Source organism: Microtus ochrogaster, chromosome 5 (assembly GCF_000317375.1).
Source record: "Microtus ochrogaster isolate Prairie Vole_2 chromosome 5, MicOch1.0, whole genome shotgun sequence".
NCBI lineage: Eukaryota > Metazoa > Chordata > Mammalia > Rodentia > Cricetidae > Microtus > Microtus ochrogaster.
Window position 1 is genome coordinate 4,592,954 of NC_022012.1, and position 9,716 is coordinate 4,602,669.

The window sequence follows — 9,716 nt, forward strand, 5'->3', positions numbered from 1 at the left end:
CAGCTGTGTCTCTCTACAGTGACAGTCCAGAGGCTCAACATGGACCTTTTACTACACCTCGGACTTTTTCTTTAACCTGCTCTTCTAATTTCTTTCTCTTAATTCTCTTGCCTCATTGGTTGACTGAGGAAGGAACTTGATTGGCCAGCTATCTTGGTATCTCTGGGGTCAGCTTCTTCACTTCAAGCCCTGGCTTCAGCAATGCACTGGCTCTTGGTTCATGTCTGTGGGTTGTTTGAACGGTTCTTGAACAGTGATTGATGATGGACGTATCTTTATGAAAAAGCAAGTTTAATTCTCTCCTGGTCTTGAAATCCTTCAGAGTCCTCACTCACTGACAATAAAGTCCAAACTCATATTGTGCCACCCCACTGACTGTTAGCGCTCCAGCCCTATTGATGGTCTTCTTTTTTCTGTCTGGAGTTATGCTACAGTTAAGCTTTGTTTCTCAAAATGCCCTTGATAAGCTGTTGAGAGGAATCTTGACCAAGGTCTCCACACATTTCCTTGTGGGTGTAGAGGTTCATGCCTGTAATCCCTGTTCTTGGGAGGTGGGGGCAAGAAAGGTCAGGAGTTCAGTATTGGCTACATACCTCCAATTCAGCCTGGGCTAAACCAAAAGAAAACAAGAAGCTTTCTCTTTTATGTGTTAACTTTGACGGTTGTCTTCCTAATTCATAAAACATGTTGAGTCATCAATGTATGTGTGATGCTAGAGTATGCAGAGGGGTCTCCTGGAGAGCTTATTTCATGGCCCTCTCTACTCAGCAAGTCCTGCTGTGTTGCTGAAGAGAATTCCAGCAGGTTCTGACTGAGTCTGAGTGATAATGGTACTGCTATCCTGTGAAGCACGTTTTAAGGAAGAAAGGTTTACAATGATGGCTGTCTTCTGGGCACTTCCACAAAAGTCGTCTCATTGTTATTGGCTAAAAAAAAGAGAGACAGACATATTTTGTTAGATTTCACTTTTTAAATGGTGTGTGTGTGTGTGTGTGTGTGTGTGTGTATGTGTGCGCGCGCGCGCGCACGCGTGCACGCGCCTCTGCGGGAATAGGAATGAAGGTTCCCTTGGAGGCCAGAAGAGGAGATTAGGCACCATGGAGTTGGAGTTACAGAAAGTCATCTAATGTCAGTGTTGGGAACTGAATTTGAGTCCTCTACAAGAGCATCAAGGGCCCTTAACCACTCAGCCATCTCTCCAGCCCCTGTGTGATATTTTGAAAAACACTCATTACAGATAAAGTTCAAATCAAGTCACATTTGCTGGATGAATACAGATCTAGTATTTTTAGATAAAGTCTCTGTAGCCTGAAACTCGCTGTGTATATCAGGCTGGGCTCAAATGCAGACATTTGTCTGCCCCGCCTTCCAAGTGCTAGGATTAAAGGTGTGTGCCATTACACTCGGCTATAATGTTCTCTATACATTTCAATGCATGTGTTTGCTTACTTTAGTAACTGTCTCTTTTTAGTCAAAGAAAAAGATGTCATCTTGTTCATAATTGTGTCATACATCAGACAGACTCAACAAACATCTCCGGAAAGAAGAAATGAGAGAAACATTTGGTTTTGTACATCTTGACCCAGAAAGAACTGTATCCACTTCCAGCGTGGGTGGGAGCCCTGAACCCACGATGCGCACACACGACTGAAAGAAAACAAAAGTATCTGGTAATTGTAATATTCCTCTTCATGTAATTTGACTCCAGCATTATATTTCAAAGGCATTACTTGTTCTTTAGGGAATCTGCTGGAAAATGTATTTGCCCTCACTTTCCGGAACTTGGTTGAAGTTAGAACATAAAGTTTTCAAGTAAGGCAAAAGAAACCCGGTGATTACATTTTGGTTGATGCATCATCAGAACTAAAAATAGGATGAGAAGATGGAAAATCATTACTGAAACCTCCATCCAAACCATGGTTAAAGATTGTGGATGAGCTCGAATCATGGCCGGGGTTCATCTCTCAACCATGCAAAGCCCTGCAGAGCGAGCTCTGAAGCCATGGAATCTCCTGGACTCAACTTCCCAGTTCTGGCTTCACCAAGACTTTTGTTTATTTGTTTTTACTTTTAAAAACATGTTTTTATGACACCCATTGGTGCTTGACTCGGCCAGGCTCTCTCCATGTACCTCCTGCCTGTGGGTGGGCTGACTGAGGACACGTGGTACCCTGGATTCGGACCATTTTCCGTCTCTACAAATGGTAAGGCTCTCTTCTCCAAGTCAGCATTCCGCTCACATTCATTTCTGGTTGGTTCCCATAGCTAGAAACGTGATCCAACCGCTGGGGGTGATCATCCTGGTGTTTGAGCAATTTTGCTCCCCTAGCACTGCACACACTGAGCGGTGCGTTCATTTTGGGATCCGGGGTTCCTCAAATTTTTTTTTTTTTTTTTTTTTTTGGTTTTTTTGAGACAGGGTTTCTCTATGGTTTCTTTCCTGGAACTAGCTCTTGTAGACCAGGCTGGTCTCGAACTCACAGAGATCCGCCTGCCTCTGCCTCCCAAACCGCCCGGCTCCTTTTGGACCTCTTATAAGTGCTTCCCGCTGTGAGAGACCTCCTGGGTGGGACTCAGGCCCTTGAATCCCTTAGTCACCAGAGCCTGCCAGGCTCAATTATCAACCCTGCCCACAGGGCCTTCTGGACCTTGAGGGTTCCACTGTTTTTGCTGCTTTCACGTTTTCAGCTACGGGAAACCAAGCCTAAAAAAACGATAGGCCACCCTCCTGTAAACATGCTGCCAGTGTCCTACTTTCGCCTGGCATCCCCTTCCCCACCCATCTATAAACGTTCTTTTCCTCTGCTCCCATTACTTCTGTTCTATCCCTGCCACTGCTACGGCTGGACCCGCAGAAACTAACAAGATTAGTCAGATCCGCGAGGCGGCTGTTTCCAGTTCTAGCCTTTGCTCCACACTGTGACACAGACTCTATGCCTCTCTTGTTATTATATTTAAAACGCCTGCAGCTCAAAAAAGTGAGGCTTCTCCATACAACACATAACAACCGCCATTTTGACTGAGGTCAGGTGCCCTTACCTCCATCTTAACTGAGGTCAGGTGACCTCACCGTCATCTTAGCTGAGGACCAGGTAAATGCTCAAGTCCCGCCATCTTTACTGAGCTATACCCTGCCTGGTCCCCCGGTTTACTTATGTTTTTGTCACTAAATTCCTCTTACTGACTCTCTGTTACATGTGTGTTTTGCATAGTGGTATGCCCTTGGTAGGGCCTACCAAAAGCATCCACTTCTCCCAATTCCTATTTAATGGGTATGTATGCGCATATATGTGACTTAATACATGTATGTTTATTGCTAAACATTATAATCATCTGTCCATTATATCTCATTCCAGACTAAAAGAGCAATAAATATCATGTTTTAAATTATAAAAATATACACTTTTAAGTCTCTTACAAAAATACAGTATATTTAATCCAAATCTGCTTTCAAATATATTAAGCTGTTCTCTACTATTGTCAGTGCTACTGTTAAGCTTCTATTGCAAGAAGTTTTTTCTTTGTCTTTTACAAGTACAAATCTTTCCTATTAAATTGAGAGCCAGTACAGTCCAGTTCGGACCCAGCTCTCCAGGCAGATTCTATATTGTAGTTATAACTCATCTATACCCAGTAAACAGCTCTCAACTGCTCAGAGATCTGGGGAATATGGCATTTAAATATTTAATTATGAAAAGTCTTTTCAGAACAGAGAGAGACAGGTTGTTGGATCCTAGCAGCAGCACTCTACTTCCTTCAAAGAAGACAAAATACAAATGGGCACAAAACAACATCCATCCACAATTCGCTTCATCAACTGTCAAGTACTGACCACTGGAAAAAACTGCCTTTCATCTAAACTGAAGATTCCAGACAGTGGAAAGAATTGCTGGAGTTGATAGCCTAGCTGCTCAGGTCAAGGTAGGCTTGTCTTTCTACAGATTTCTAACCCACAGGATCTTCTAAAGCCTGGCAGACCCTACACTAAACAGCAAAGGGCAAATACGACCCTCAACAATGACCAAGGAGGACCCTGAGGAGTAAGTCTAGATAGTCAACCAAGTAAATTCTCTGTCATTTTTAAATCAATTGCCTGGTTCAACCTGAAAACCAGAAAAACAAAGCAGCCAAGCCACTAGAGATGTCTTATCTCTACCAAGGCTGGTCGACTGTAGGCTAAGCAGACTAAGCAGCCCAAGCCTCTCTCTCCTTCCATTCTATATTCCCTCTATTGCTGGCATTAAAGGCATAACTCCCTAGTACTGGGATTAGAGGTTGAGCCACCACCACCTGAATTTGTTCTAGCATTGATCTTGTGTAGCCCAAGGTGGCCTTGAATTCACAGAGATCCATCTGCCTTTGTCTCCCAAATCCCAGAATTAAAGGTGTGTGCCAGTACTGTCTAACCTTCAGTGGCTTAGCTTTGCTCTTCTAATATTCAGGAAAGCTTTGTTTATTAAAACATAAATAAAATATCACTATAACATCCAAGTGATTAAAAGTACCATTCTTTGAGTATGGCACTGCCCACCTGTAATTATAGCACTCAAGAGGTCATGGTAGGAGGATCAGGAGTTCAAGCTCATCCTTGGCAGAGAGATTGAAGACAGGCCTGGACATTCAACAAAATCACAAGGCCTTTCCTTTGGTAAAGAAGAGGAAAGTACACAGACTAAAAACAGATTTTCCCTATTTATTTTCTGGTGTGTAAGTAAATTGTCTGTCCACACATCAGAATGGAACTTCTTCACAATTTCTGTTCTCCTTGCCAAGCCTTGAACTGTACTTACAAGGGAGCCAGTCAAGCCTCCAGGGCCCATCTACCCCGCTGTTTTTACTTTACCTGTATACTGAGTTCTAAATGGAATTCTGTCCTATGAATCTCAGTGCTCAAACAGATATCCACACAGTCTGCCTTCTGAACATCTAACATTCCTACACACTAACCACAGCTGTTTGTTTAGTTCATTCTAGGAGCGACAAACACTGTCACTATTCCTTGCCTTTTAAGGCAGCAATCCAGTTTAATACAGGCGGAGGAAGGGTGGACAGGGAGAAGCTATCATCATACGAGAGACAAAAATACAAGCTATCGCAGCAGTCTGTGCTTCGAATGTTCTCTGAGATGAGGCAAACACAGTTCATACATTATATAAAAGACTGGGAACAGTGCTGTGGCAGACAACATAGTCAAAGGATGGATGGGAGGTCGGAGTGGATGTGTGGGTGCGTATGCGTGAAGGCCAGAAGCTCATCTGGGGGTCTTCTCTACTGATCAGCTAGAATGCCTGTCCATCCTCCTGTCTCAGCCTTGTAGCTCAAGGGATTATAGGCACACATGGACAAGGCTGGTGTTTTGTGGGGAGCTAATGATCTAAACTCAGGTCTTATATTAACCCATTATTCTTATCTGTGTTAGCCACATGGCTTGGTAGCTTTTTTGGCAAGGCAGTCACATTTTGCTTTCTCTGCACCTGGGTGATGGCTACAGACTGAAACTTCCCTCTTCCCAGAATTCTCATTGGTCCACCTCTACTTCCTGCCAGGTCACCCTGCCTATACTTCCTGCCTTGCTACTGGCCAATCAGCATTTATTTAAAGTACAATTGACAGGGTACAGACCCTTGTCCCACAGCACTTAGGACCTCATCTTGTGTAACCAGCACTTCATTCAGTCAACTGACTCCATGGTGAACATTTATAAGAAACACTAAAAAACCAATTTCTTTCTTTAGTTTTATCTATTTTCTATTTTATGTATAAGGATGTTTGCCTGCATGTACATCCGTTACCACATGAGTGCATGGTGCCTGTGGAAGTCAGAAAGGGCATTATGTCCTCAGGAACTGGAGTCACAGACGGTTGTGAGCCGCCAATTGGGTACTGTGGTTTTGACCCAGGCCCTGGAAGAGCAGCAATGGCTCTTACGTGCTGGTCCATCTCTCTAGTCCCTCTATGCAGCTCTTGAAACTGTTGTGCTGTTGTGTAGGATGGTTCATTGATACACATTGCTCCATCTATGATACAATCCTTTTGTCTCACACAAATATTTCCTTCCCAGATTAAAGTGCCCTCTTTACTTTCAGTTAAAAACCGTGAGATACAAAGAAAGGCTGTATTATGATTAGAAGTTTGTCAAGGGACCCCCCACATGGTATAAGGTTTTTTTTAAAGATTTGTTTGCATTTTTATCTATGTATATGCGTGTGTGTGTGTGTGTGTGTGTGTGTGAGTATATGTCACATGTGCATGCAGGGGCTAATGGAGGTCAGAAGGGGGCAGTGGTTCCCCTGGAGTCACAGAGATTTGTCGGCCACCCAGTATGGGTACTGGGAGCCAACTTCTTACCAGCAGTCTGCCTGCAGCTTTCACACAGCCCTGACTATAGTTTCCTAATGGGCATTTTGTCTCACAGTATCTGTTGCATAGTTTTCTTCAGAGTTGGTGTGGCATTCATCAAGACAGACTTTTATCCCTCTGCTTGGCAGGTCTTTCCATTTCTCGTGCTGTCTCATTTAACTCTGTATTACTCAGAAGTTAGTCAGTTATGACCAAATGGACTTGAATCAGTGTTGGTTCAAGGAGAGACTTTATTGTTATTGTTGTTCTTTCTTCTTTTGGGACATGGCCTTTCTATGTAGTCCTGCCCATCCTGGAGCTTGATTTGTAGGTCAGGAGGGCTGCAAAACCTTAGAGGTCTTCCAGCCTAATCCCTCTGTAGTGCTGGGAGTAAAGTGTGTGCCACCATGCCTGCCCTGCCCTGTTGCTGTTTTCATATAACATTTTTATTAATGCTTTGGGAATTTTATGCTTACACACAATGAGTTCTGATCATATTCACCCCCTACTCCTCCCTAGCTCGTCTCAGGTCCACCCCCTCCTTCCAACTCCATGTTCTCACTCTCTCTCTCTTTCTCTCTCTCTCTCTCTCTCTCTCTCTCTCTCTCTCTCTCTCTCTGTGTGTGTGTGTGTGTGTGTGTGTGTGTGTGTGTGTGTTTAAGCCCACAGAATCCAATTTGCACTGCTCATATACTCTGCCATAGGGCCATCTACTGCAGCAGGGGATAGAACAGGAACACACCTTAAAAAAAAATCATTTCCATCCTCCAGAAGCCATAAGCTCCTCAGTTAGGGTGGGGCGCACACACCCCATCCAAGGGAATAAAACCTTTTTTATTTTTTTTTATTGATTTTTATTGAGCTCTACATTTTTCTCTGCTCCCCTCCCTGCCTCTCCACTCCTCTTCAACCCTCTTCCAAGGTCCCCATACTTTCAATCAAGGGAGCCTTTTTTTTTTTTTGGAAGTTTTATAATTATATTTATGTACAGAAAACTCAGCAGTACATTTAACCCAGTTTAGTGGCGAGTTCTGTGGCCTTTGCCTTTTCCAGCTTGGCAATTCTAGCCACAGATTTAGGACCCAGGACGTTGCCTCCCCAGTGGCGGCGGATCTCATCATATCTGTCGTTGTAATTGGTCCTAATAGCTTCCACCAGCTTGGCCAGAGCACCCTTGTCTTCCGAGTTAACCTGTGTGAAGGCAACAGTGGTGCACGTCTTCCTATGGACCAGCCGCCCCAGCCTGGCCTTTCCCTTGATGATGCAGTAGGGGACCCCCATCTTGCGACACAGAGCAGGCAAGAAGACCACCAGCTCAATGGGGTCTACGTCGTGGGCAATCACCACCAGCTGAGCCTTCTTGTTCTCTACCAAAGTGTTGACTGTATTGACGCCCGCTCGAAGGACAGCTGGTCTCTTAGTCGGGACATCCCCTTTGCCAGAAGCTTTCTTCTCAGCACGGGCCAGCAGCCTCTGCTTCTTTTCCTGCTTGGTCTCTGGCCTGTACTTGTGGGCAAGTTTAAGCAACTGGGTAGCTGTTTGCCGGTCCAGGGCCTGGGTGAACTGGCTAATGGCAGGAGGAACTTTGAGCCGCTTATAGAGGATGGCCCTCTGCCGCTGCAGCCTAATGTAGCAGGGCCATTTGACGAAGCGCGTGAGATCTCTCTTGGGCTGGATGTCCTGCCCAATGCCGAAGTTCTTAGGCCTCTTCTCAAACAAAGGATTCACCACCTTCTTCGCCTCCTGCTTCTTCACGATGGCGGGGGCCGGGGCCACCTTCTTCCCCTTGGCCTTCTTTCCCTTGGGCATCTTGCCGGGCTGGAGGAGAGAGCCAAGGGAGCCTTTTTTAAGGGCAAAATTTACTTAATTGAAAGTCAGTTGTATATCAGACCTTACATGTGGTCCCATTAAGATCTTCTCCATGCCTAACTCTGCCTTAACTTTTAATTGAGATTTCCTCCCTGATCATAGGCCAGACAATCAACTCCACAGGTACCTATATTTGAATCTTGCTGTTCCAGAGAACATATAGCAAAGTTAAAAGAGGACATTAGCTCTCTCTCTAAGGGCCATGTGCCCCATGGAGGCTTGAATGAGAATGTCTCCCCATAGGCTCAGATAAATAAATATTACAAGATGTGACCTTGTTGGAGGACATGTGTTACTGAGGATCAGCTTTGATGATTCAGAAGTCCCTGCCATTCCCAGTTAGCGCTCTCTCTCTCTCTCTCTCTCTCTCTCTCTCTCTCTCTCTCTCTCTGCCTCTTACTTACAGATAAGGATGTGTGTGAGCTCTCAGCTACTGCTCCCACACTGTGGCCACTTGCCTGCTGCCATGCTCCCTGCCATCATGGTCCTGGACTCTAACCCTCTGGAACTGGAAGCCCTATAAACTTTCTCCTACCATTTGCCTTGCTCATGATGTCTCTTCACAGAAATAGAACAGTAACTAGGATATGCCATGCCAGTATCTCAGCAGAGAGACAGTGCTGTCCTCTGACTGCCCATTGGATAATTGGTGCTCCTTGTGACCCGGAGGAGGGTAGGTGCTCAGAATTAACCACGGTAGCAGAACTGTAGCAGGCAGGGAGATGTACCTGCTATAGGGAAAGGGGATTGCTGAAGACTTGACAGTGGCAGATGCTCACTGTGTTGTCATAAACACTAGCAGTATTGTTTTTCCAATTTTACGGGCTCCACGAGACTGCTTTGCCAAAACTCACAGCACAGTTGGTAAATAGATAAACTAACTCTTCTGATGATTTTTTTTTCTTGGTATTTAAGTTGGAGAGCACATTAGCTATTCAAGTTTTTGGTGTTTTTAAAAAAATAAAAATGTATTTGTTTTATGTGTGTGTATGAGTTTGTGTTGGGATACAAAGTGAAGGTCGGAGGACAGCTTTTAGGAATCCATTCTCGTTCCACCGTGTGGGTCCTAGCGACCAAACGCAGGTCATCAGCTTGGCAGTACCTTAAACCCTTCAACCCTGAGCCATTTCCCTGGCACATTAGGTGCTTTAAAAGTTCGTTTTCACCAGCACGGTAGCACACAGCTGTAATCACAGCACTTGGGAGGTGGAGGCAGGTGGATCAGGGATTCAAACCCATCCTCAACCATAGAGTGAATGCACGGTTCCCCAGAGATCCAAGACACCTTGCCTCAAAAAATTTTTGTTTTATTTTTCTGAACAGAAGGGGTATATAAATAGGCATCTCAGTTTCCTTTTCAAAGTAAAAATAATTTGGCACATTTTATGACCTAAAAAGAAATCTGAAATATTTTGCAACTGGTTGCAAACAATAAGAAAACATTGCTTTAAATATATCCTAACATTGTAAAAAGAAATACCAATATGCCTACATAAAAAATCTGCAAC

The 9,716-nt window shown here is 44.4% G+C and overlaps 1 pseudogene; it reads right to left on the reverse strand.

Moving 5' to 3' along the window:
- Positions 1–7,302: 7,302 nt before the first annotated feature.
- Positions 7,303–8,181, reverse strand: LOC101992643 (annotated as a pseudogene).
- Positions 8,182–9,716: the final 1,535 nt, after the last annotated feature.